This window comes from Pelodiscus sinensis, chromosome 2 (genome assembly GCF_052426305.1).
Source record: "Pelodiscus sinensis isolate ZL-2025 chromosome 2, ASM5242630v1, whole genome shotgun sequence".
NCBI lineage: Eukaryota > Metazoa > Chordata > Testudines > Trionychidae > Pelodiscus > Pelodiscus sinensis.
Window position 1 is genome coordinate 175,934,726 of NC_143053.1, and position 26,642 is coordinate 175,961,367.

The following is a 26,642-nucleotide window of genomic DNA, read 5'->3' on the forward strand; positions in this document are numbered from 1 at the left end:
ATCCTGGCTCCTAGCACTTAGCACCTACACTTTTGCCTGATGTTCTCTCCTCCAATATCCTGTCTTTCCCCCCTCATTTTAGAATAATAGAATCATAGAACACTAGAACTTGAAGGGATCTCAAGAGGTCATCAAATCCAGTCCCCTGCCCTCACGGCAGGACCAAGCCCCATCTAGATCATCCCTGATAGATGTTTTTCTAACCTGCTATTAGATATCTCTAGTGTGGTGATTTGACAGCCTCCCTAGGCAATTTATTCAATGTTTAACTTCCAGTTAGGAAGTTTTTTCCTAATGTCCAGCCTAAATTGGATTTAGATTCAAGGTAGGGGTTTTTCTTCATGTATGTACTCTACAGAAAGTCCCATTGACCCCTGTGGTGTTACCTACAGGGCAGGATTCTTGCTTAGAATGAATCTTGTCCATGAGGAACCCTATTCTCCTGGCAGCAGATGACAGATTTATTCCATCTGCTTTCCCTATCTATTTTTCCACTTTCTCCTCAAGTGGAATGAGGGGAGTCTCACATTTATCCTCTGTAGTGATAGAAATGTAGCCATGTTAGTCTGGTGCAGCTGAAGCAAAAAACAGGACTATGTAGCACTTTAAAGACTAACAAGATGGTTTACTAGTTGATGAGCTTTTGTGGGCCAGACCCACTTCCTCAGATCAAATAGTGGAAGAAAATTGGCACAACCATATATACCAAGTCTTTAAAGTGCTACATAGTCCTGTTTTTTGATTTATCCTCTGAAGAGTCATATATAATTCCAAAGCTATAGGTTAAAAAGCATTGGTGTGAGCAGTGGTCAAGTCCAAACTCAGAACTTGAGGACTGACAACCAAACACTGATTGCTCCTCCGAGGGTCTGATTTTGTAGGGAGGGCTGGTCACCTGTTGCTAACTGTTGAGCGCATTCAAGTCCATAGTAGTTGAAGAGACTCAGGAATTGTCCAGGGGTCTCCACTGATTAAGATGTTAGCCTGGCACTTAGGAGATCTGTGCTCATTTTCCTGCTCTTCTTCAAATTCACTAAGGCCCTCATCCTGCACCATTAACTGAACGGAGGTTTGCCATTGACTTCAGTTGAGTAGGATCAACACTTTAGTTTCTCTGTGCCTCAGATCCCTACCAATAACATGGGGATAACAGCATTTCCTACGCCAGCTACTTGTTTCCATCAGAATCAGAAGAAAGCACGGGATATATTTGGGGCATATACTCTAGATGCTAACATACAGACTCCACAGGCATCTATGAAGTGAAAACCAACTGGTGTGAGGAAAGGAGGGTGCCCAAGAGAAACCTTAATCTCTAACACTGGCTTCATCTCTGGCCATCCATATAGCCATCTCTGGCCATCTTGTGCTTTCTACACAGAAGACTCCCATCTCATTTCAAGTTTCAGCTGAAAATGTCTCTCTATTTCCTGGCCTACATGTAATGAATTCTCTCTATAAAGATGAAATACAAAGTATCCCCCCGAGATATTTTTATCAAAGACAATACAAAATTAGGGGCTGTGCTGAAAACTCCTGCTCATCTATGTTGTCTCATTGAAGACTGTGCTCACAGAAATAAGGAGTGCTTAGTAAGGGCTGCAGGACTAAGCCCATAATTTATATTTATAAACTGGCTTCAAAAGTGTTAGTAGGGCATCTCCGTGCTACCAGGAAATCAACCTATTGCACTGGTTCAGAAAAGGCATGGCTATAGCAATCTTTATTATCTACCTATTTGGTTTCAGGCTTGCAGCTGTCTTGCCTTGAATGGAACAAAAAATGACAATTTGGTTCAGCTTGAAATTGTAAAAAACCCTGAGGTTTATGTAGGTTTTAAATGCTGAGCTCTGAGGTTATTTGCTTCTGTTTGACAAAGCACCTGAAGTTAAACAACTCACCCAGTTTCTTTTATTTCTTTTTCTATTTTTTAAAAAAAGTTTTAAAGAGTCAAATGTAATGTTTAAAAATCCTTTAGCTGTTCTGTTTTTCTTCTGTCTGTATAGCTTGCTGGATAAGGACTTGACCTCTTTGTGGCTGCTCAATGAGACACAGTTGTAATGTGTTATGCAGTGTATAACTCTGATTATCCTCTGCCAGAAGGAATGTCACACATGAAACATGAAATAGTTTTCCATAGCATCTTTAATCTAAAATACTCTGAAAATCATGGAATTAATGCTCTGTCACTTGGGTGAGTACAAGCTTCAGGATTTGGACCCATGTGCTTGATTCTCCTCTCATTTACACCAGAAACTCCACTGACTTCAACTGAATAATTCATGAGCAAATTTATATAGATATAAAGGAAAGCAAAGTTTGAAGTAACAATTTCAGAAGCTCCTTTGTGATTAGGTACATGGTAAAAGACGATGGTTGTCACTTTTGAAATGGGACTTGGGGACCTAAGTCACTTGAGTGTTTTAGAAAATTTTACCCAAATACTTCTTATAGTCCTGCAATATGTCTACTTAAGGGGTTGAGGAGAGCAGCTAACTAGTACACTGAGCAACATGAAGGGTTGAGGAGACTGACACTGTACCCCATATTCTTCATAGTGATATTATTATGATATAATTATGGCGTAATTGTGATGCATTTTGTACAAGATGGATCATGTGAAGTGTCATTAGAAAAGTTGTGATTTGTTGAATATAATTATCTTATTTGTAAGCATATATTATTTTTGTACCTGATGTTATGAATATTGACTAGGGCTCCGTATTTCAAATAGGTTTATGCTTGAAAACACCCACAGCAGAGCTTTCAGGTAAACAACGAAGAAGCCAGGTGGGGCTGATGAACCATCACCAAAGACAATGATCTGTGAATAGCTTAACCTTCCTGTGGGGATTTTGATTAGTCTGTAAGTAATGGCCACTATACAACTGCAAGGGTTTATGACCAGACCACATGACTCAGGACTCTTATTTTGGGATGTCAGTATTTTTCCAAAAACTGTTCTGGGAACCACATTTTGAAACAAATGTTGCTATATAAAGGCAGGGAGTAGCTGCACTCCCCAAGCAAGAATATTCCAGGAAACACCTGAGGAACAAAGACTGACTTAAAGGAGTTGCTGGACCCAGCCAGTGGGGAATTTGCTAATTCACATTCTCTCTTTCTAGGATGCTTAATTTGTATTTTTGTTTATTTGCTAGGTAAAGTGCTTGATCTGTTTTCTAATCACTCAAAATCTATCTTTTGTGGTTTACTGACTTGGTTTTGCATGATCTAAACCAGTGGTTGGAGTGAAATGCATGGGAAATCATAGCTCAAGGGGTAAAGGCTGTTGTATATTCTTCTCCACATTGAAAGGGAGGCAAACTGGATAATAAGTTCAAAGTGGTTGGGGTTCAGGCCAGAGTGGGACAATACTGCTCTGGGATCCTGGGCTGAGAATCTGGTAGGTATTTTGGCTGTAGCCTTTCTATTGTTGGTTGACATGCAGTGGGTGGTCAGAGAGCTTGATGTAACTACAGTTGTGTCTCCCTGACGATTAATGCTTGTAGAAGTGTAGGACTGGGTGCATGTCTGCAGCTTGTCACAGCAGCACAATGTGAGAGGGAATCCCTCTCTCTGGTGGGTCAGAGAGCTCAATGGTACTCTGATTCCAGGTGGTACGCTGAGAAGAATCCATCATACAGGCATTTTTCCTAAGACACCAGGGCAAAAATGCTACTGAAAAGTGTCATGAGAACTTTGGTCTACCCACAGTGTATCTTAATCTTGCCTTTATCTGAAAGACCCTCATGCAAGTGAATGCAAATAACTCTATTTGCCTCAGAAGGAATTAAGTCAGCCAGGACACAAACCTCTGGCTTTAGCCAATGGAGTTATTTGAAACCTAATGTTTAAATCTCCCAAACCCATCCCCTCTGGCTGCTGCTTATCCAGCAGAAGGGTGTGTGCATATATACTATATAAAATCTCACTGTGGAGTTGGAGAGAAGATATCGATATTACTACAAGTGACTAGGGATATTCAAATGGAAGAGCTGCTCCTTTTAGACATGAGGGTCTTGGTTAAATTTCCAGAAGGGATGGATTCCCCACCTTGGCCCAATTACAAGGCTAACTTTATTTGGATTCAAATGGTCTGGTAGCACTTTATAGACTAACAAAACATGTAGATGGTATCATGAGCTTTCATGGGCACCTTACCAAACTATCCACTGACTTTGATCTTTATCTACTCAGGTTTAGCACCCTTTCTCATGATACTTTATGTATAGAGGTAGGAGGGTGGGTGACAGAGCATCTTTCTCTTCTCTTCCCCGCCCTCCCCCGTTCCCTTCTATTTATTTTGAGTTTTCTTATCCCCTAGTCATCTGAAGAAGTGGGCTGTGCATGAAGAAGTGGGAAGTGTGTGAGAAGGCTCATGTTGTGTTAGTCTATAAAGTGCTACCAGACCATTTGCTTGCTGTTTTTTTTCCCTATAACAGACTAACCTGGCTACCCCCTGAAGCTCCTTTGTCTGCATTGACTGTGATGCAGCTGAGGCTGTGCTAGTTGGACAGCTTCCTCATGAAAACACATGCCTTAATTGCATAGGCATTATTGAACCAGGGAGACAGATTTAGATGCCAGGTAGCAAAGTGGCTCCCTATACAAGTTTCCACTTCTAATGTACCTTTAAAAAGGAGTCAACACCTAAGGAAACCAGTCTTGTGTGTGAATTTAAGCCTGAATTTTTCTAAGAGTTGCAAAAGGTCTTAATGGGGAAGGCATTTTAGTTTTTGACTTCAGAAGAATATGAAAAAAAAACCCGAACCGAGTAAAAGACCCAATTTCCTTTCAAATGCAAATTGCAGAGGACATCAGCCAGAAATACAAAACTATTGCCTGTGTATCTGATCACCTTGTGTGAGCACCTGGAAGTCTGTTTCAGGTCTAGAAAGTTCATAAAGGGATAACTATTAAACATACATTATTAATATCCTACCCTTTAGACACAGGCACTCATCCAACTTGCCAATTGCAGCCTGTACTCACAGGAACAGGAGCTCCAGCAATAAATATGCATCCAGGTGTTAATTACTGAACTAAAAGCAAGTTTTTCTAAACTGTTTTACATAGAGCCTCTTTGATTTTTGTCCATCTGAGCAAATCCTTCATTGAAATTCAGTGCATGACATAATGATGTACTTCCTTATTCTCTTCCCCCCCCTCACCAATCCCCACAGATCTGTGTAACACAGGTATATTTATCCTTTTGATAACTGTTCAATGGTTATGAAAGGTAAAGCTCAGTCAAATAACTTCCAATTGAAGAGAACCTGGAGTGAATGGAAAAACCTCGAAAAGCCCACAGGTCCGGTTGACCTGTCTTAGTTTTGTGGTGCTCCCCTGTGACTTGTGCTACTTTCCTTCTTCATACTGATTTGTTGTTGTGCAGGCTAAGATATGATGCCAGTGATATTGCTAAGTACGGGAGCCTTCATGGATGTAGGCATGCATATGCTATGGTGTGCAATCTTCCTCCTATTGGTAACAATATGCTTCCATAGGCAAAGGTAGCTTTATTTTATTCAACTTTTGGTGCTCAATCAGCTGACTGCTGGATCTGTGTCCAGGTGTCTTCACTAGGTCAAATCTGAAGGTTACATAGAAAGTATTTAGGTAATTTTGTGTCATGGCCTTTCTACCCTGGTAGAGTATTAACTTAATATTTATAATCTACATAGTGCTTCTCACCTCTAGATCTTAAAGCTCTTTTCAAAAGTAGGGAGTTGCATTGTTCTCTTACAGCTGTGAAAACTGAAGCACAGAGTTAAGTAATTTGTCCAAGCCCACAAACTGAATCAGTGGTAGAGCCAGCTATAGGACCCAGAAGTGAAGGAAGAAGAGCACAAATTGGGCAAGTGCTTATTATACTTGTTGGTGGCTTAAAACAATTAAGGCAGGGAGGAAAATCTGGGCACACACTGGAAATGGAATAATTTCTCTGTTTTCACCAGAGAGCTGATCTGCACAATTAAAGCTCAATGCAGTAGTAATACTGAACTGCTAAATGATGTTTGCATACCCAATTGTTAGTTGTTCATGCTAAAATTAAATATAGGCAAAGGGAAGAAATATGGTATAATATAAGGCAATGATTGGTGCTGTTCCTCTTGCATAACTGCTAATCCTGTTGCAGAAATGTCTTCTAAGGAGAGAATGTGTTAGCAAATCAATAAGTATAGGATGGAAAATTAATAGAACGAGCCATAACTTGTAAATAAAAAGCCCTCCAAAACAATTATCTGGTTTTAGTTTGTGTTAAATAGACAATTTACAGATTAGCTTTGTAAGTACTTTTTCACATTTATCTAAGATACTAGAGTGATGGGACCATATGAAATCAGAACACCTCATAGTCTTGAATTTATTTTTCATCATAACACTCCTGCAAGGAGGGAAGGGTTATTTGTCACAGTTCAGGGCAACAACAACTGTATTTGTCCTTTGTGGTGCAGCAAAGGCACTCACTTTAGGCTCCTGGTTCATCAGTTGTCCTCTCTCTTGGGTAAGGACCTATATCTCTCTCCCTTCTGAGAGTATGTTTACACTGCAGAGTTTTTCTGGAAAAAGAGCCGTTTTTCCAGAAAAACTACACTTACATCCACATAACAATTGCATTCTTTTGACAGAAAGTTGTAAGAACTCGGGGTTTTCCGACAGCAGTAAACCTCTTTCTTCAAGGAAGAAGCCTTTTTCCAAAATAGCTTTTTTGGAAAAAGGCATGTGTGGACGGGGAAGATTGTGGTTTTTTTTTTTTTTTTTTTTTTCAAAAGAAGACGGGGAAGATTTTTTTTTCAAAAGAAGACCTCCAGGAAAAAGCACAGGTGCCTTAGTGACCACTTAGTCCATAGTAATCACAACTTAAATGCGAGACGCAATCAATGTGGACACTACCTTTTGAAGAAGCAGATTGCTTTTTCGATGCACTTCTGCTGTGTGGATGCTCTTTTTTGAAAGAAGTTTTTCTGGAAGATCTCTTCTGGAAAAGCTTCTTCTGAAAGAAGCTTGCAGTCTAGACATAACCTGAGTGATATTTCCAGGCTGAACAGTTGCCTTCCTACACTGTGATAGGCAGAATGGCTGTGTCTACACTGCACCCCTTTTCTGGAAAAGAGATGCAGATTAGACAAGCTGCAATTGCAAATGAAGCAGGGATTTAAATTTTCCCCACTTCATTTGCATAAACATGGCGGCCGCTTTTTTCTGGCTCTGGGCTTTGCTGGACAAAAGTGCCAGTCTAGATGGGAGTCTTTCGGAAAATAAAGCCTTTTCCGAAACGTCCCTAATTCCTGTGTCTCTCTGTTTTAAAGACCAGCCTGCTGTCTCTCTCTCTCTTCTGGGATTCTTGTGTGTTGTCATTCTGAATTCTAAGAAATAAAGTAGTGCTGTGTATCCTAGTAAGAGCATTCTCACTTCTTGTATGCATGCTGTGAAACATAACAGCTTTCACTGGTGCGGATGGCCCTAGAGGAGCCAACAGGTGAGGAAAGTCAATTAGGAAGGTGAAGCAGGAGGCTGGGACTGCAAAGGGAACACTCCACAGCATGTTCCCTGGAGTTTGCAAAAGTGGCTTGGGAAGTGGTATATCAACGGCAGGCTGGGGGGACTTGCTGATTCACTACATCCCTGTTGCAGCCTCTGAAGGAGCTTAAAGCTCATCTCCTCAGAAAGGATATGCTGTAAGTCTTCCAATTGAGTGAATCCCTCTTGCAGGGTGACAGGGCCAGAATGGAGCAGAGTGGTGCAACTTGTGACTTCCAACGTTCCTTTCCATGTTGGCAGTGCAGATGAATTGATCTTTTCAGCTAATTACCCCTCACAACAGCCCTATGATGTAGGTCAGTGAGTGCTGTCTGAGCTTTTTCTTTCCTGGGAGAAACCAAAGAACAGAGAGGTTAAGTGATCTGCATAAAGTTACCAATAAAATAAGTGGAAAAAACCTGGGACTTCTTGACTCCCAAGGACTTCTCGACTCCCTGTGACTAATTTAGGCAACTAGATCAGCTAAACATCCATTTGGAATGGTTTGCTAAATCTAGCTGAATTCCTGACTCCCAAGGTCCACTAGTTCTTAGGCTACATCTAGACGGCAGGCTTCTTGCACAAGAAGCTTTTTTTTTGGAAGAGATCTTCTGCAAAAACTTCTTGAGCAAGAGAGCATCAACACTGCAAAAGTGCATCAAAAAAGCGATGTGCTTTTATGAAAGAGCATCCAGACTACATGGACACTCTCTCAAAAGTAAGCTCTGATTGGTATGCACAGAATGGCCACTAAGGCACCTGTGCTTTTTCCTCTTTCCTCTTTTTTTGCGCAACCCCCCCTTTTCCCCATCCACACACACACCTTTTTGCGAAAGAGCTCTTTCACAAAAAGGCATTCTTCCTCGTAGAATGAAGAGTACCTACGCTTGGAAAACCCCTCTGTTTTTTCAATTTAAAAAAAAATTTTTTTAAGTGGCTGTTTTTCCGACAAAACTCTTTAGTGTAGACACAGCCTTAGAGAGCACTCTTGCCTGTCAAGAAGGCAGCATTGTACCGGTAGGTAAAAGCATTTTTACAATCAGGAACATCTCTATTTTGTCAATTGTTTAAACTGGTGAATTCTCACTGCTACAAATTGCAACTCATTACAATGTGTCCCTTTGTACATTATATTCCAGTCATGCAGAATCACAGAAGGGAGTGCTTTGAAGTCCACAAAATAAAATCCCTTTTGTGGATAACGGGATATTTGGCATGTTTTATATTGATGTCAATATCCTATTAAGGTGATTAGTTACTAAGGTTTTTAATTTAGCCCCATCTCAGAAATGAGAACCAGCCTGTTTACCTAATCATTTAAGCCAGAAACAATGATAAAAACCTTCCTCCCTGGCTGCTTGGGTCTGGATATGAATATCATGTTGTATATTGTCGTCTACATACTTTGGAGTTTGAGAATCATTTGAAAACATCATTTCTCTTTTTTGGAAGTTGCTGCAGCTTTTGAAGGACAGGGCAATGTCTCTAATCAGTGGTCATCTGCCAAACTGCATCTTGTGTCTCTTTCTATATCTTGTCATGTGAATTGCTTTTTCTCCTGCTGATGTTTTCTGAGATATGCAATACACTTAACTGGGTTTCTAATAATAAGAACTTTCCCTATCACAGCTTAATCATTGTTCAAGGCTCTTGTCTCATTTCAGGGAAATAATGATGGCTCTGTAAATGCTAGTAACATTATTCACAAGAAGCTACATAAAAAAGATGTGGAGGCCTCTCAGTCCCTTTCACCAACTAATCTGTCTATTGTCTCATTTATTTGTCTACAGTTGGTAAATGAGTTTGTCAAAGTTATAGAATTACTAGGTTCCCCATATCACAGTATCTATGCTCATACTGGACATGATCTTGCAAGGTTCTTTGTGCCTTCAATTCCTCCTGAATGTTGTTAATGGGGCCACCACTGAACCTTGCAGGACTGGATCCATGATAACTCATTTGGGGCATGGTTCAAAACCTGCTAGTCAATAGAAAGGCACTCTGCGATATTGGTATGAATCACAGGGTTGGGAGAAATCTCAAGAGGTCACTGGGTCCAACCTCCTTACTAAAAGCAAGACCAATCCCAACTAAATCATCCCAGCCAAGGCTTTGTCAAACTGGGATTAAAAAACCTCTAGGGATGGAAATTCCACCATCTCCCTAGGTAACCCATTCCAGTACTTCACCACCTTCCTAGTGAAATAGTTTTTCCTAATATCCAACCTAGACCTCCCCCATTACAACATGAGCCAATTGCTCCTTGTTCTGCCATCTGTCACAATTGACAGGAGCCTCACTCCATCCTCTTTGGAACCCCCCTTCAGGTAGTTGAAGGCTGCTATCAAATCCTCCCCCCCCCCCGCCATACTCTTCTCTTCTGTAGACTAAATAAGCCCAAATACCTCAGCCTTTCCTTATAAGTCATGTGCTCCACCCCCTCATCATTTCGGTTGCCCTCCACTGAACCCTCTCCAATGCGTCCACATCCTTTCTGTAGCGAGGCCCCCAAAATTGCATGTAATATTCCTGACGTGGCCTCACCAGTGCTGAATAGAGGGGAGTAATCACTTCCCTAGATCTGCTGGCAATGCTCCTACTATGGGTTGGGTCAGGCCTGAGAAGCCCAGTTTTCAGAGATACTGAGCACCCTCAGTGCCCATTGTGGTGAATGGGAGTTGACAGTACTCAGCTCCCACAGTTTTGGGTGCTTGTTGTCTTAACTTCTGTGTAACCTGCACAGCTGGATGAAGTATAACTCTGTCTCTGATGGAAGAGACAGGCTGCAGTGAAATACACATTAGCAATCTCTTCTGGAGAAGGCAGTGAACAGTTTAATGTGAATCAAAGTCAGTTTATGCTCACATGTAGCTTTTGCTGCCACATGTTTGCATAACTGTGCCCAGTTGTAGTCTCCACTGGGGGGAAAATCAGATCCTCTGGGCTCATTACGTAACAAGTTGTAAGGCCTGTTGTTGTGATTTTTTTTCTGTTGCCGTGTGGGTGAAGACTATCCTAACGTCATACTTTTATTTATAGTGATGAGTGGCGTACTGGTGAAAAGACTAAATCCTAGGCAAGGCATTAATGCTACTTGCTGTGGTTGGCAGTCAGTCCATCAGCGAGTTACATCATCCTCTTGTTGTTGGAGGCAGAGCTGCTGTCTTGGCAAGAGAAATTTGCCATTCTAGCCACCTGAGATCGCTATAACTGGTAGCGCTTTTGAGACAGAAGTGGAATACACTGCTCCTGTCTGCAATGTGCTTAGATCTCTGTTCAGAGGAGTACTAAAGCACATACTTAAATGCTTTTCTGAACAACGATGATTCCCTGAATTGGGCCGTTAGCTGCTATCTATAGTACTAAAGTGTGGTGCGGCAGGGGGTAAGAAATAACTAAAAATGATGCCTTGTAGCTATTTCAGAAATTCCCACTAGTTGGCAAGAAGAATCACTGGTGCAATTTTTCACTTCTCCAGTCAAATTGTTCCTTCCTCACAAGGTAGGTTATAGAAAAATACACTGCTTTAAATAGCTCTGTGTCTTACTAGAGGTGAAATACGAAAACTTAGATCTGTTGAGATATTTGCAGAATCATCAGATCAGATTCTAAACCAATAAAATCACTTGGGTGGTGAAATGGTGAAAGGGAGAGGGAAAATAAAAGAGCCGAAAGGTAAATTAGGCTTTAGTTCTTTAGTTGGCATTTCTTCAGATTTGGGGTCGTTAGGCTAGAAGTCAAACTGTATTACCATACACATCAGTAAGATGCTGCATTTATAGCCACAGACACTCGTGAGTTAGTCATCAACCACAGATGAGAATCTCATTAGCAGAGACTGATAGAAAGGAGTCATAACAGATAAGGTTAAGTTTAGTGATGTGATCTCTGTAAAGTAATTGCAATGTGCCCCTTTTAAGCTTTGATGAATCTGTTGCCACTGTTCAGCAGTGGCATTTGTTTTTTGTATTCACTTATTTATTTTCCGATTACTAATTCTTTTGTGATTGAGGAAAAGGTTTGCTAAAGTAAAGGAACAGTTGGGCAAAAATCGTTTTTTGGTGGACTGAAACAACTGCATTTTGGTCAGAACTGGTAAATATTTGCTCACACGAGTAACTTCATGAGGTGAGTAGACTCACTAATTCCAAAGAGAAAATAATCCTAGCTAAAGTTACTTGAATGTGTGTTTGTAGGATCTCACCCCCCACTAATCTCTTGGAAACATGTAGAAGTATTTTGCAAAGTGTGTCTATTTTTGCATTGCCACAAGGGAAAACAAGAACTGCAAGAGGTCATTTTTGGTGGGGGTTCTTTAGATATTACAAATGTGTGTAAATGGAATAAGAACTTTTTTACGTCTGTGTTCATGCTGACATCTTGAGCAGTATTGTTACTGTATTATTGTTAATTGTTTAATCTTTCTGCTTAGTCAAGCACAAACTGCTTGTACTGCCCCACTGTTGTCCAGGAAATAATTCTGATGTCACAACCCAGCTTTATTATTTGAATACAGTTTCAAACAGCATGAACAAATGGGCTGTGAAGGCAAAAAAACCTTTTAGTGTTACATAATGTGTTGAAACAAGTGTCTGGAGGAAATCACTTCAAACCTCCCCAACAGGTGTGATTGGGTACTTTGGAAATTGCTGATAATCCATGAAGTTTTTCCACCTCTGAGTCTCCAGTACAAATCCATCCTGTCCTGTAGCGATCAAAAGTGATCATCATCAGATGGCTCTTCAGTCATGCATTTGAACTAAGCTTTTGACTTTAGACAGATTTCTAGGCTTTAATCCTTATCATTGTATTTTTGTAGATATTTACACCTGCATGTATGACATTGCCTGTCTCAGGTGGTAGTATTTCATACTCACTTTACCCAGGTATAGTTGCAGGGCAGTGGAGAATCCAGTATTGAGCCAAACACAGAACCCATCACCAGAGTGAGAGATCATGGAAACTGTAAGCTGGTCTATTTTAAAAAGGATGCATTAAATTGATTTTAAATATGTTTAGTTACACAAGTTCAAGTTCTTAACACAGACACACTTAAACTATTTCAAGAGGTGCTTAATTCATCTTAGATTAATTCCCAAATTAGCAAAACTGGTTTAAGTGTGTTTATATGGTGAGGTGGCACTAGTGTAACTGGACCAGAGTTTAAATCATTTTAGTCTTATCAGAATACAACTTTTCTAGTAGAGACCAGTCTTGAGTTAACCTGAGGGATGAATTGCACCCTCAGCAAGTTTGCAGATGACACTAAGCTTGGGGAAGAGGTAGATATGCTGGACGGTAGGGATAGGGTCCAGAGTGACCTAGATAAATTGGAAGATTGAATAAGGACAAGTACACAATCCTGCACTTAGGACAGAAGAATACCATATGCTGCTGCAGGCTGTGGACCGACTGGCTAAGTGGCAGTTTTGCAGAAAACGGCCAGGGGATTATAGTGGAAAAGAAACTGTTGATTCATATCCAGCGTTCCTTTGTTGCCAATAAGGCTAATGGCACACTGGGTTTCATTAGTAGGAGCATTATCAGCAGATTGAAGGAAGTGATTATTCCCCTCTAATTGGCAGTGGTGAGGCTACATCTGGAGTATTCAGTTCTGGGACTCCCACTGCAGAAGGGATGTGGACAAATTGGAGAGAGTCCAATGGAGGGCAATGAAAATGATTAGGGGATTGAGGCACATGACTTATGCGGAGAGGCTGAGGGATATGGGCTCATTTAGTCTGCAGAGGAGAAGAATGAGGGGGGATTTAATAACAGCCTTCAAGTACCTGAAGGGGGGTTCCAAAGAGGCTGGTGGTAGAAGAGGACATAACAAGAAGCAATGGTCCCAAGTTGCAGTGGGGGATGTCTAAGTTGGAAAAACTACTTGGCTAGGAGGGTGGAATTGCTTACTTAGGGAGGTGGTGGAATCTTGATCCTTAGATGTTTTTAAGCCTTGACAGGGCCCTGGCTGGGATGACTTAGTTGGGATTGGTCCTACTTTGAGCAGAAGGTTGGAATAGATGACCTCCTGAGGTCTCTTCCAATCCTAATCTTCAGTCATTCTATGACTCTTTATCATTCATGTGAGGCATCCAGTTCAAAGCCTAGTCAAATTGGTGAAACACTGTTGCTGCCTATGATTCCATGCTTTAGGAATGTCAGAAAAATGAAATTCACTCAATGAAAACATGGATGACAATTATTTAAGTCTGGTGGGAGGAAAAGGTCTGCTGTAGTGTAATGATTCATGTAAACAATGTAGTAGTTCCTAAAATGGTAGTCAGTGAGGCAACTGGCCTTCCTCAGCACAGCCTTTAGAAAAACAAGAAATGGGGTAGCCTCATTCTAGGTAGAGACTAAACTGAGCGTGAGATGTCCAGGGAAGGCATAGTTACTTTACTTTGAAAACTCCTCCTTTGTTACTTTCAATGGGCTAGACTAACTTTGAGATCTCGCTACATAGTGAGCAGGTACATAATGCCAGCCCAATGACCTTAGGGGGTGACTAGCCATCACCTTTCTTCCTTCAGTTATTTGGAATATTCTCCTTCCTTTTCCCTAGCATCCTGCTTGCTATTGTACTAATACTTTGTCCTGCTGGGCCAGAATTGTTGTTTCATAATACACCTTTGGGGTACTTGGGAACTGCCACTTTGCCTTGTGTTACCAGAAGTCAAACTCAGTTTTGTGGTGTGGAGTGGGTTAGGGTGGAGTGCCAGATAAAAGTTTTTCCCTCTGAGTTGTAACAAAATCTGAGGTTTCATAGTCTGACTTGTCTGTTTATTCAAAAACATACCAGCCCACTTGGGGAAGGGGAGAGAGAGAATAATCTCCAGAGTTACTAGTGACATCTGTCTCTGCAGCTGAAGGCAAAGTGCGTGTTTTAGTGAGGCAGATGAGAGATTGTACATGCGGACAGGTTTAGCCCTCTGTCAGGAGAAACACTTTGACTTCAGTGCATCTGAAGAGTTTGCCAAAGGAACCCCTCTTGCTCTGCTTGGAGAAGCTGTAAAACTTAGGGCATGTATCCACAGCAGAGCTAAAGCCGAAATAAGCTGTGAAACTTGAGCTACATCAATTACATAGCTTAAGTCGAAATAGCTTAACTTGGCTTTTGTCTGCACAGCAGGATGTCCAAGTTAAAGCACTCTTCCTCCGACTTCCTTTACTTCTCATGAAATGAGGGTTACAGGAGTAGGAATAAGAAGTCCTCCAGCTCATCAGTTATTCCGCAATGACACTGCTGTGTCGACGTACCCTTACAGACAGGAGTCTTGTTATTATTCTAGTGAGACCCATTTCTTCCTTCAAGGATTATCTTCACTGTTGTTCCCTGCTCTTGTGCTGTGCATCTTGGTGCAGTGCCACTTTCTATAACCATTTTGAATCAATGACTAAGGGGCCAATGTGTACCTATTCCCTACACAGAACTGACTACCTCAGGTAAATGTAACGTCCTTTGGGCCATTTCCTCCTGCTGGGGTCCAGTTTACTGTAGTATAGATAAAGTAAATACTTGAATTATTAGACTTGAATTCTGAAGATGGTGGTGTCGGAGAGAGTCGATTGCTGCAGTGTGAGCCTGTGCTTTGCTACAAGGGACACAAGTGGACACCTTGTACTTATGGCCCTAAGTGGAAGGAGGGGAGGGTTGGGATAACATTTTTGCCTTGGATATGGCTTTGCCCCTTTCCAGATGCTACCATATTGTGCTGAAAAAATGGTAACAAGTAGATTTCTCAACTTTCCTTTCTCAGCCGGTGATTGAGCCATGTGATATTCAATATTTCCTCTAATCTTTTCCAAACACCCATATGCAGAATAATTTTTGTATGTGCACTGTGGCATATGTGAATGGGCACCACCAATAGAAACACAATCTCTGCTAATCAGCTGGGTGGCATTTTCAATCTTTCCTGAGCAGCTGCACAAGCGCCCAGTTTACAGGGAACACTGGTGATATTCTCTGGGGAAAGCTCCCTTTTCCTGCCCATCTCAGAAAATCTATCGGTTACAGTATCATCCCCTTGACACTAAACTAATCAATGCCTCCACATCCAGCCACCACACTCTCTCAAGCCACCACACATCTGTCCTCTGCAATGTATCTCACTGCATTCTTTACTTGTTTCTCTCAGCAGCAGCAGGCCGATTTGCCTGTTGTCTCTAGCTAGGCAGTGTAAGTAGGGTTCATGAGGTGAGAAGGTTTTCCCTAATTTCTGGCAATCTTCTCTAACTAGCATTTGGGAGTGGGTTTCCTCAAGATGGATGAAGGGGGTAGTTTGGTGAATGGGTCTCCTGATGGTGAGGTTAGCATAGATTTTTAGGATTCCTCTCAGTATCTGTTCTTCAGACTGTAGGCAAGTGCTGGACAGCGACTAGCGGCGTGAGCAGTGAACTTGGGAAGGCGCAGGACTTTCATTCAGTGTAGTTCCAGTTTGGCTTTGTCTCCTCATGAGCTAACTGCTTGAGTCATTGGCGGGAAGGTGTGTATAATTGGAGGATTTATGTGGTGTCTACCATAGGAGAGCTTGTGGGTGAGTCAAGAGGTGAGTGCTCCTCACAGCAGTAGATATAAATGTGTGTAGAGCTAGAGATGGACAGAAAATACAAATTAATTTATTTTTATGGAAAACTGTGGAAAAAGTGGTGGTTTTTTTTGGGGGGTGTCAAAGCTTCTGTGAAAACTCTTCAGTTGTCTGTCTAAAAGTGAAAATGAAATTTCAGAAGTTTTTGGCATTTAAAAAAGTAAAAAAAAAAGATCAGGTGGTATTAAAACATAATTGCTTTGAAACCCCCAAATTTTGACCAAATGCGTTCTCTTAAAATTTTTACTGGCAGGGTCTGTCAAACAATTCCCTGCATGTAATCGATTCCTGACCACCATCATTACACTGCTGTGCTGAAGTCAGACATAAGGATTAGGGAGGTACATCCTACACTTAACTGACTCATTTTATATTAAAAAAGACATTTGTGTTTATTTTTAAGCTCCTCTCCCAGATTTCTGAGGTAGAACTGGAGCCCATCTAGCCCCTTGTTGCTTAGTGATCGACTTACATTTTCAAGGCTGACTTTTTTGCAAGGATAAGTACCAGGAAAACGTTTGCTTTCCCCCTTCATCTTGAGGAAACCCACTCCCCCATGCTAGTTAGAGAAGATTGCCAGAATTTGAAAGCTGAAATTCTCCTTCATATACCACAACTCAGTTCTGGCAATCAGGAGCTTGAGAGAGTCCCTTATGGTTCATGCGCGGATACTGTTAGGCTATCTCTGGCAAGGAGGATTTAACAAGGAGGATCTATCTCAGGGCTCATAAAAGTATTTGAAAGCAATTGTTTAGGCCTGCGGCAAGTGTCAGATAGCATCTGATAGGTACTTTAAAAAAAAAATGCTTGTGAGGGAAGATACTATTGGACCGTCCTACCAAAGGCGTAATTCACCACTGCCCTGCACCTAGTGTAATCCTCTAAATTGCTGCAGAGTGGGTGCAAAATGTGCTTAGGTCAAAATGGCAGCATTGTACAAGGCAATGGTGGATCCAGCCCAAAGACCCCTTGCCTCCCATTTCAAGTGATGCCAGCTGAACACTGTGCTGTCCTATTGCCATGCCCTACATATTTGTCAAGAGGGCCCATGAGGGCTGCTTGAAAGAACCTCCTTGCCCTGACACAGGACAGTGAAATCTCTATTGCATTGTATTGACCTTGCTCTGGGCTCAAAGGCACTAAAGATGCAGGGAGTGGGATTTTCAAAAGAGACAAGGTGAGTTAGGCATTGAACATGCTTGGGCAGGTTGTAGATCCCACGAGGCCCCTATTTGCAGCTTCCCTTGCAAGATTGGCCCTAAATCCTTTTTATTAGAAGTACAACTTGAGGTCAGCTTCTTTACCAAGCGGTGTTTCTTTCTCCCTCAATGGTTGTGGAGGTTTTGTGAAGGGACCTTCTGTGCCCTTCCCCTTCTCTTTGCAAGTACATGCACCTCGGTAATGCGAGCAGCTTGCTGAAGGGAGAAACTTTAGTGCGATCCCCTTGTTTAAAAAATGAGCAGCCCATCACTGGGGCATGCCCCATCAAAATAATGTGCACATGTGCGAACATGTGCTCTTTAACATTCTGGTGCCTGGGACAATGGCAGGTCCCAAAAATTTGCTCCATGTCTGCTGACATTATTCCCAAGGCCTCTTTTGAATGGTAACTCAGATTGAAGGTACTATATGAAGGGTGACAAATGCGGTACCTGTCTTCAAATGAGATACTAAAGGCGAGTCTATTATTTGTATTGTGATATGGGCCGTCCTTGCTATAAGTCCAAGATACGTTCCAAAAATCTTGGACTCATAGCCGAACAACTTAAAATGGGGAATTTTTTTCCATGGCTGACTTCCAATTGTGCAAATTTTTTTTTGTTTTTGTTTTTTTTTGCGCGACTTAATAGTGGGGAATGGAAGGACTTAGAATGCATCAGTTCCTACAAGCATCAATGACTTTAGTGCGGAACAGATGTATACCAGGACAACTTATAGTGGGGACACCCTCTAATGCCCAAGTGATCAGGATCAAGGCCTCCACTATGTTGGGTGCTGTACAAATAAATAAGTAACTAGGGTCCCAGCTCTGAAGAGGTTGCACTATGATTTAAAACAAGATGGGTGTGACCAACACTAGATGTGAAGGAGATGGAGGAATGATGAGTTCAAGTGATTCCATGTTGCAGGTTAGCTGCTGCACAGCCTGATGGCTCCAAACCGTTGAAAGAGTAATCTTAGAGATTATAGACTATTTCCCCATATCTGCATTATGTGTGTTAGGTGGGGATGTACATACAGCAACTGTGCACACCAAGGTTCAGATCTGGGCTAGGAATGACATTCAGTCCAGTACAGCATTATAAAGCTCAGGTTACTGCCTGCAAAATACGTCAGAATTCCAGGAATATTTCCAGCACTTGACACGGGACAGACGCATAACTGCAGGACTTTGTCTGGATGACCTGTGTTAATATAGGTGTTGAAGTTCCCTGTGGCAGAAGATTGGAGGGGCATAGGGATGACACAAGAATTACTGACAGAACCTATTAAGTAAATAGGGTTGCTTTCAGCTCAGACCTTCCTCTTTGCTGTTTTCTCGTCCCCTCTCTTTCACTGTCATCCACTATTACCACTGGAATGGACTTTTCTTCCTCTGAGAGAAATGAGCCCGAACGAAGGAACACAGAGCACTGCTCAGGTCCCAACCCAAACACTTGTGCCCTGGAGTTGGGTTCTTAGATAAGGATGCGGCTGCACTGAAGCAGCAATGAACATGGGACACCAGTTGTTGTTATGCAGGATCTAGCATCTATCGGAAACATTTAAAAATGCCTAAGTGACTTAGACTCCTAGGTCTCATTGAATGTCAGTGGAACTTAGACTTGGGAGACTTTTGAAAATGGGCTGTAGGCTTCTAAATCATTTAGGGTACATCTACACAGTAACCAGAAATCCACTTCAGCAAGTTTCAGAACTCAAGACTACAGACGGGCTTGTGCTACAGCGTTAAAAATGGCTGTGTAGCTGTTTGGACTCTGAGTGCAGGGTCTGAAGCCTGGAGAATAGGGGTGGCTTCAGAGCTTGGGCTTCAGCCAGACCCTGACCATCTGCACAGCTAATTTCAGCACCTGCAGACCCAGGGTATGAGACTTGCAGCTGCAGGTTTCTGCTTGCCGTGTCGATGAACCTTTTGTCTCTTCTGAAAACTGGACTCTCTGACCTTCGGTCTTCATAATTTGAAGATTACTCTGTTGTTTTACTTTCTGGCGCTCGCTCTCGATCTGTGTGTGTTTATGTATAAAAGAGGCAGCTGCTAAATTATTGGAATGATGGCAAGTTTGCGAAGGCTTTGTGTATAATACTCATTCTCATTCTCTTTCATTTGGGGAATGATTCGTCAATGTTTCTGTGTGAGGGTATTTTAAGGACTATAACCTTGTTCATTATCTGAACAAACACAGGAAAAAAAAAAACCAAAGCAGAAATGCAAAAGCCCCCAATTTATGTCTAACAATGGACATATTGTACTTGGCAAGGGATTATATATTTTGAAACACTAAAGCTGTACTTTTAGCAACAAAATCTCTCTAAAATGTTTGTCTAAAAGCTCAGGGCATATTTTTTGTTACCAAGGCAAGTTTTTCAGATGTTGTTTCCTAGCTAGTCAACTCTTGGTTTTCTATAAAAAGTAATTCCACTACTGGCTCTGATACGTAAGGAGCACGATGGGCTGTAACCGTAACAGTGGGAAGGCTAGGATAGTTTCTTGCTGTTTCTTCTCTTTAAAAAAATCAGCATTTATATCCCAGGGTTTCCTTTGAAGTGTGTGCCTTGCTCTTCTCCCTGCCGTGTCGCAGTATTGCCATGCTCAAGAAATAAAAAAATCACAAGACCCATTTCCCCAAATTCATGATTTTGGCCCCAAACACGGCACTTAAAGATTATTGTGGGTTTTTCTGGTTTACCTTTTTTAATACTCTGCCCAGTACCATCAGTGTAACAACTAGGGTTGCCCATTCTCCTCCCAGATGTATTGATAAGAGGATTATGGGCTATTCACTCTTCTCTGCCCCTTTCCAGGCTGGGTACTGCAGTGGCGATGTTGGGTGGGAAGGGCAAAGGCACTATCCCTTTGCTCACAGAAGGGATGAGCGAATGGAGCTTCTGAGTCCATCTCTTCCCCCCCCCCCCCCCCGTGCCTTGTAGGAATGACTTTGGCTTGCTGAGGGGAAGGAGTTCTGCCTGCAGCAACGCTGCTTAGTCATTCTGCCCCAGAAGGCAGGCAAATGGAGCAGGCAGCCAATTAGCAGGCTCAAATTCACTGCAGTTGGAGCTTGTTGTGTCCTCACCAGACTGGCTCCAGGCCCAATTCATGTCACTTGTAAAAAAAAAAAAAAAAAAAAAAAAAATTGAAAGTTGCCAATGGTGGCTTCAAAGCAAGGAGAGTGGGAGAACGCAGATCAAAGGGCTGAGAGATCAGTGTGAAGATCTTCATGCAAATGCCTCCCTTCAGGCCTGTGGGTAGGAGTGATGAAGCAGGGGTGGACTTATAGGTGAAGGAGTGCAGATGCTGGGATTTCCCCCTCAAGTCTAAAGATCCTGGTATCTGAGTCCGATGAAGGAGGGTTGGGCACTAGATGGGGAAGAGAGGAAAGACTGAATTATTGAATTACAAGTGAATTTAGAGTTTCAAACGTTGGCAGAGTTGCTCCAGCCCTTCATACTTTTCAGTCAGCTATACTCAGGCTATGTCTACGCTACAGGCTTCTTGCTCAAGATGCTTTTTGCAGAAGAGATCTTCTGCAAAAACTTCTTGCGCAACAAAAAAGCGAAGCGCTTTTGTGAAAGTGTCCAGACTGCATGGACTCTCTCTCGAAAGGAAACTGATTGCTATTTACAGAATGGTCACCGAGGCACCTGGGCTTTTTTTGATTGCCTCTTTTTGTGCAAAACCCCCTGTTCCCTGTCCCCACACACCTTTTTGCACGAGTTCTTGCGCATAAAGGAGTTATTCCTTATAGAAAGAGGAATACCTACACTGGAAAAAAACCTTTGTTCTTTCATTTTACTTGTGTAAAAATGCACTTGAGGTATGGTTGCTCTGTGAGATTTTGTGCAAATACGGCTGATTTTGTGCAAAACTCTGTAGTGTAGACCTAGCCTCAGTGCCTGGGTATGGGTTTTGAAAAGCTGAAGTCTTCAGTCCTATGGTGCTTTTCACAAGAGTAATAGTTTGCCCTAAGATTCCTTTCAGCCTCTGTCTCAGCTATGCAAAGTGCCTCCACCAGAAAAATGGCTCCTTTTTTATGATGCAGTGTACGTGGCTCCAAAACCCTTTTAAGTTGCAAGGCATTTACACATACATGATGTAAAATGAAATCTTAGTTAAATACAAGGTGGGACAGATTAAGCATAAGGAGTTAAGACATTTCAGGCTTCCACTCATGGGTGGTGGCTGAACCTAGACCTGGGGGGTGTAGAGACGACGATGACTCCAGCTCCGTCCTTTCCACCTGAGACCCCTGCTCCTGCCAGCCAGGACCCCCGAGAGCCAAGCCTCCACCTGTGTAGGGGCCGGCCAAAACCCCTCACAGTGAGAGGTGTGTGACCCCAGCTGCCTTCAGCCTTGGGAGCACAGGATGTGTAGTTGCCATGACCCTACTGGCCTGAGAGTGCAGGTGGTACCTAGTCCTAGCTTCCCCGGCTCCAGGAAGGCTGGTGTCTTGTCCCCGGTCTCAGCAAGGCTGAAGCCCAGGTAACCTCAGGAGACTGAGGGAACTGTGCTGAATGGGGGGGGGGGGGGAGGGCCTGGTGACAGATTGGGCAATTAATGTCTTTTCAGTCACAGGACAAAAGGGGCTGGCTAGGTGGTTACATATTGTGGTAAAGAGCCATGAAAACAATGTTTCTGTGGAGTCCCTGATTTTGTGTCTTACAGAGTTATGGTTCAGGTGGGGGGTTCCTTGTTTTTTCTAAAGACCTGCTGCAGAGCTGTTCGGCATCTTTAGAGTTGTATGTAGTAGTCAGAGGGTTATATATGGTGAGTCCTTTGGGGCTAATGCTTTGTTTCTTGCATTTGCACAGGAAGTAGATTTACCGATTTATAAATCTTAAGGCCAGAAGGGACCATCATGATCATCTAAATTGCCCTTCTTCACATTGCAGGCCACTGAACCTTGCCCAGCCACTCCTGTAATTTGGCCCATCACCTCTGGCTGTGCGACTGAAGTGCTTGAATCTTGGTTTAAAGACTTCATATTACAGAGAATCCACCATTCAAACCAGGAAGTGCCCTATGCTATGGAGGAAGACAGCCAGAGCCAGTCTGATATGGGGGGAAATTCCTTCCAAAGCTCAAATATGGTAATTAGTGGGCCTAGAATAGCTGTTGCTGTTAAGTTTGGCTTCCTTTTTCTTCAGGTTGTGGAGTTTCCAGTTCAGATGGCAGAATTTGTTATTGGCTTGCCTTTCCCAGACCTGAGGAAGAGCTCTGTGAAGCTCAAAATGTTGTCCTTTCCATCAATGGAAGTTGTTCCAGTAAAAGAGAGCACCTCCTCCACCTTCTGTGTATCTCATCTTGGGACCAACATGGTTACAACAACACTGCAATTATCGTAGTTGTGGTTTAGGCAGTGAGAGACTGTGTCACTTTAAGGGCAGGCCTTATGCCCTGGATGGACTGCCCAAGTTCAACAGAAAATAATCTTTTTTTGTTTTGTCTGATGGCTTCTGCTTCTCCATAGGAATCCATGTAAATACAGCCACTGGACACTGGAAGTAACATTAAGTATTAACTGCCACTTCATTTTTAATTGGTGCTGATGTATACTAAAAGCTAGAAAGACATTGAAATACTAACATCTTAGTTTCTTAGAAAAAAAGAGATGACAGCATCACTGTTCAAAATCATAACTGAGTTCTCTTTTCTAATCCACTGTACAGCTCATTCATTTATATAGCTTCCTCCAGCATTCCAATGCATGACTTATTTAACACCAGTTCAGATTCACTGATATTTTTTGGACTCATTAGATAATCTTTCTGACCTCAGCTGAAACTATTTATTCCATGAAAATATTATTTTAGAATATTCCTGCATAAAAAAACCCACTATGGATTTCCCATAAATTCTTTCCTCTTTGCCAGATTATTTCAGCAGTTGTTTTTTAATTTTAACAATTTGATCTTAAGGATCCACTTTCCCTTTGTCCATGCAGGCAGCAGTATCTTTCGCTTCTTACATCAAATATAAAAAACACCTTCTGTTGATGTGCTTAAAATCATCTTTAAAATAAACTAGTTCATCATTGTAACATGTTTATATCATTTACTAATCATTTATAAGCTATTTATAAATAGAACCTTTATAGACAGTGGGGCCCTCATCTCATAAACTGTATGACATTGAAGTTGCTCCTGGGTTTTAATTGCTTCTCTGGGGAACTTTAAAATGGTTCCTCACTTGATGTATCAATAATAGCTACGGTTCCAACGTTCAAAAGTCACAGAGGGATAGCTGTGTTAGTCTGTAACTGAAAAAACTGAAAAAAAACCCAGTGAATAGTCCTGTAGCACCTTAGAGACTAACAAAAATGTAGATAGTATTATGAGCTGCAACTCTTATTCATGCTGAGTAGTAAGTTACATCTGAGATGGGTAATTTCATTGATTCCAGTGGAGTGAAGTACTGTCTACCAAATCCTGACCTAACCTGTTAACCAGCATCAATAAAGACCCAACATGTAAAAAGAGTTTTCAAGAACTTTTGATGCCTTTTCACTGCAAAATTTCATAGCTGAGATTAACATTTCCAAGGAAAACTAGATCCAGTGTTCATACAAGTGTCATGTGGTAGTACACTAAATGAAATCCCAGTGGAATCTTCATACTATACAGTAGAAATTAGCGAAGGCAGGGAAACCTATTGCATTAGCTGTTAAATAAGGCATTCAGACCGTTCTTTTCTGAATGGACGTAAGTGGCTAAGATAGTGATAAGTTATTGTTGCACTTAGATGATGCTCACTGCTAGCTGTGGTGGCAGGTGTTATGAGAAGCACCATATATTAAGTCCTGGATTTTGGGGATACACAAGGGGAAGAGAGATTAAAAAAATCGTTTCCTTCCAACTTCGTGCAACTGAAGGGGCTGGGACCAGTTCTACCTCTTCACCTTCTTGTGCACAAGAGCTGAGAGATTCTAATCCCAAGAGTGGCTGTTGATTCTCTAAGGCATGTCCACATTAGGAAACTATTTCAAAGTTACTTAAATCAACTTAACTCCCAATTTAACAACATTAAGATAATGTCTCCTCGTTATGGGGAAGCCTCAAAATTAGTCTGAGGCAGGTTCTGTTAATGTGGATGAGCTACCTCAACTTTGAGCCTCAGAATGCACTGGTGAGTAATTAATTAGAATTACTCTTGGGAGTAGTTATTTCAAAATAGCCACACTGAAGCAGCCACACTACTGTTATTTCTAAATAACTATTTTGAAATTAGTGTTATTCCTCAAGTAAATCAGGATTACAGATTTCAAAATAAGCGGCCCATTATTTTGAAATAACGGGCTTGGTAGTATGGATGTTTTGCTCATTAATTCAACCTAGGAGGGGTTATTTCTAAATAAAGCCCAAGTATAGACTAGGACTAAGCGGGCAATGGATTAAAATCACAAACATGTCCTTAAACAAGAAAGATTAGGGTTCAAGACACTTTCTTGGCTAGATAGGAGTTGGTGACCTGATTTGCTACCACTAATACCAATAACTTAACAAGATCCCAGAGCCCTATCATATCTATTTTTATACCAAGACGCAGATGGAAAACAATACTTGACAGAGGTATTAATTTTTATATTGGCATTGCAATACAATTTAAGAAGAAATTTTTGGGGAATTAATGATCTACCGGTATACACAATAACCAGATGCTATGCTTTAATCAGCCCTCAACATTTCACTCATTTTGGAAATATTGAGTACCAGAGCTAGATAATTTCTCTGAACTATTGGCTAAATGAGACTCAAGGAGTGAGGGACAGACATCCCTCATCTGACTGCGGGAGATTGCCCATCACTAACTTTTTACTTCCTTTCATGATCCTCAGACAAAATGGATTTTCCTTTTGTCTCCTCTCGTAGTCCAGGGCAGCCATCCAAGGTGACTGTATTTTTCAATGTGTTCAATTTTGCATTCCTCTGTTAGCGTGTTGTATTAATCTTCCTTCTGCTCTGGTTCGGCCATGCTTTCTGTTCTGCAGGACTGAGCTCTTGAATCAACTCTGGGAATAATGTGCATTGCCTCTGAGCAAAATACCTTTTTGAAAATTTAGTTCAACCCCTCTACCCCCCCTTTTTTAACATGTTCTTTTCCTTAAGATGACAGGGATTCTTCCATTTCCAAACTAAACGGGGGTATGGATAGACATCGATAACATTTTGATCAGTCTGAAGAAAGCGAATAAGGAAATGTTATTTAACCCTTCACAGAACACAGAAATAGGGGCCAATGAAATCAATAAGCAGCACGTCTTAAAAAAACAAAAGGAAAGTTGCCCTGGCCACTGCTTCCCGTGACTCCCCTTGGCTGCAAATGGCCAACTATAGCCAATGAGAACCATGAGGGTCTGTGGCTGTGGAGCCAGTAAATAAACAAACTGGAGTGGCCTGTTAGCAGCTTTCTCAGGGTGGGACTGTGGCCCACTTTGAGAAACACTGGGCTAGATCGACCTTTGGTCTGACCTAGTATGGCCATTCTTATGTTATATTAATTATAATAATAAAAATGTTTAGTTCAGAAACTCTCCAACATAATGACCTCTCAAGATAGCAATGATGTGAGATGATGACCTTGGCAACTAATGCATTTTAAAAATCTTGGCCTACTAGGAAACATGTTTATATAAGTTTCCATTCCCAGCCACAAATCAAGCATTCTGGAGCAAAGTCACTAAAGTATAGTGCAACAAACACCTGTTTCTTTAACATGCCCCTCACTTTTTCCTCCGCTGCACCCTGCTTGTCGGTGTTGTCCTCAGTCAGTGTAGACTTAAAGTTCAGAGGTGCTTTCAAGTGAGTTCACCTCCTAGGTGTGTGTGTGTGTGGGGGGGGAAAGCACTTCGCTTGTTTCTCCATCAGTTAACTGCTCTCTTTGGCCACTGTTGTGCAACTGTTCACTCCATCAGTCCTGCTGCTGGAGTAGGGTGAGGCTCTGGGTGGGAAGGGGGTGTAGGAAAAAGGTGGGGGTGCAGTGTCTAGATGGGAGAGGAGTGCAGAAGGGGACGAGAGTGCAGAGTCTGGGCAGGAGGAGGCTGGTTCAAGGCAAGCCATGGGCTGCAAATTGCTTATCCCTGCTTTAAACAGTACTTGCGACTCAGGCAGCCCATCAAGTAAAGCACTTGCCCCTCCCTCTCTCTTAACTGGGATGTCATCAGTCAGCACAGGCTAAGTACAGTTCTGTTGCCATTTACTCCTATGATGAGAGTAACAACATTCATTTCCTTGGCATTCAAGTGATTTGTAACCCAACACCAGCCAGAACCGATCACTTGGGTGAAACAACTCTGTCTCCTGGATACCACA